At 37.0% G+C, this 2530-nt stretch overlaps 1 pseudogene; it reads left to right on the forward strand.

Moving 5' to 3' along the window:
• The first annotated feature begins 1926 nt into the window (after positions 1-1926).
• Positions 1927-2045, forward strand: LOC111737713 (annotated as a pseudogene).
• The last annotated feature ends 485 nt before the right edge of the window (positions 2046-2530 follow it).

Raw genomic sequence — 2530 nt, forward strand, 5'->3', positions numbered from 1 at the left:
AGTGAAATTTCTATATAATTTTAGTCAAGTCATGGACTTTCTCTGGGCCTGGGTACCTCAATTAAACCACTTCCTCTAACTAGTTCAATGATATTAACATGAGGATATAACTTAGATGAAAAATGTGTTAAAGAGGCAACAAATTATTTAAGACAGCCATCTCAGCTTCTCATTAGCAAGGATGTAGCTAAAATTTGGACTAAGTGGGCCATCTTCAGTAAAGAGCCATAAAATAGGGATAAACCATTGTCTCTCAGGTCTGCTATGATAATGCATACCAAAGCACTTTGTAAACTATAAAGGACCATGTACATGTAAGGTATAATTACAATTACAATAATTATTTAAAATGCCACTATGAATAGTATGATTATAATAATTACAATATGTTAAATATTCTTAACTGAGCGGTTGAATACCTACCTACATGAATAGTTGGGGAGATGGATGATCAGGCATTTCGCAGGTCACATAACAAACACATCCCCCACCATCTAACGGAGATTGTAAAAACAATCTCCTTTATGACTCCTGTTAACGGAGAAATCTAAGAGAAACTAGTTCTCTATAAACCCATACTATACATGAGTGGGACGATGATAACGGACTGTAAAATGCCAAGAATTTAAGTGAATGGTGCAGAGCATTGTAACACATATTAAGTTATTTGGTGCTCACAAGATAAAGAATTAGTTGGGAATGGTACTACTATTCCTTTTGACAGATACAGAGACTGAGCTGATGAAAGTTAAGGGCTTGACTACTATGCACAAGATTTTAGAGAAAGAATAAAAGAATTTGTTTACTTGCTTCAAAACCATGGCTCCCTCAAAGTCAGCCTCTGGAACAAGAGAAAATATTTCCAAATCATGCATCTAATAAAGGGCTAATATCCAAAATATATGAGGAATTCCTATAAATCAATAGTGCAAAAACAAATAACCCAATTAAAAAAAAAAATGGGAAAAAGAATGGAATAGACATTTCTCCAAAGAAAATATACGAATGCCCAACAGGTACATGAAAAAAATGCTCAAAATCACCTAATCATCAGGAAAATGCAATTTCACATAATAGGTATCACCTCATACCTATTATGGTAGCTATCTGGGGGTGGAGAGGGGAGGGCGGGGGGAACCAGAAACAAAAACAAACAAAAAACAGAAAATAGCCAGTAGCGGTAAGGATGTGGAGAAATTGGAACTCTTGTGCACCATTGGTGAAAATGTAAAATGGTGCAGCCACTGTGAAAACCAGTATGTTCCTCAAAAAATTAAAAATAGAACTACCATTTGATCCAGCAATCCCACTTTTGGAGTATTTATCTAAAAGAACTGGAAACGAGAATTTTGAAGAGATATTTGGACTCCCAGGTTCACTGTAGCATTAGTCACAATAGCCAAGAGGTGGAAACAACCCAAATGTCCATCAACGGATGAATGGACGGAGAAAATGTGGTATAAACATACAGTGGGAAACTATTCAGCCATAAAAAGGAAGGAAATGGGGTCACATGCTACAACATGGATGGAACTTCAGGACATTACACTAAGTGGGATAAGCCAGGAGGACAAACACCACAAGACTTCAGTTATAGGAGGTATGTAGTCAAACTCATTGAAGCAGAAAGTAGAACGGTGGTTGCCAGGGGCTAGGAGCAGGGAGAAATGGGGAGTTGCCATTCGATGGTTAAAAAGTTTCAGTTGCACAAGATGGATAAGTTGTAGGGACCTGCTGTCCATCAGGCTTGTGGTTAACAGTACTGCGCTGTTCATTCCAAAAATTTAAGAGGGTAGATGTCATGCTATGTGTTTTTACCACAATTTATTTTTTAATTTTTATTTTTCAATCGGAGTTGACATTTGATATTATTTTATATTCGTTTCAGATGTATCACAATATTTCTTTTTAAGAAGGGCTCTCCTAGTCTATGGCCATGCTACCCTGAACAAGCCTGATCCCGTCTGATCTATGAAGCTAAATAGGATCAAGCCTGGTTAGTAGTTGGATGGGAGACCACCTAGGAAGACCAGGTGCTGTAGGCATAAAAAATTAAAAAATAAGGGAGTGTAAGCTGACAAGGTCCTTGCAATCTATGAGGTCAACCAAGGGTTGCCTCACCTAAAATATAAAAAAAAATAAAAAAAAAAAGAAGGGCTCTCCGGATTTCTGTCTAATTGTTGTGGTCAATTATTGACAGTTTATGTTTTGTGTTATAGCAGTATGCCCATCTTGGCAAATAGCAGCGACAATGAACTATCCTTCTAAGCAGTCTAGAGCTGTATATTACAATTGCTACGCTTTCAGAAATAAAATCATAAAACATGGGTACCAGGAAAACTTAGAGTTAGGCTAACGTCCCATTTTACAAATGAGAAACCTGGGAACCAGAGCTGGCAGAAGACTTGAATGAGATCCTATAAGTAATTAATAAGTTGAATAATAGCTGAGCTTTCATTCCTAGACCAATATTTTGCTTAGAGAAGTAGTTTACAACCTGGTTATATAGCGAGTCCACTTGAGAACATAA

The sequence above is a fragment of the Pteropus vampyrus genome, unplaced genomic scaffold (genome assembly GCF_000151845.1).
Source record: "Pteropus vampyrus isolate Shadow unplaced genomic scaffold, Pvam_2.0 Scaffold30, whole genome shotgun sequence".
Taxonomy (NCBI): domain Eukaryota; kingdom Metazoa; phylum Chordata; class Mammalia; order Chiroptera; family Pteropodidae; genus Pteropus; species Pteropus vampyrus.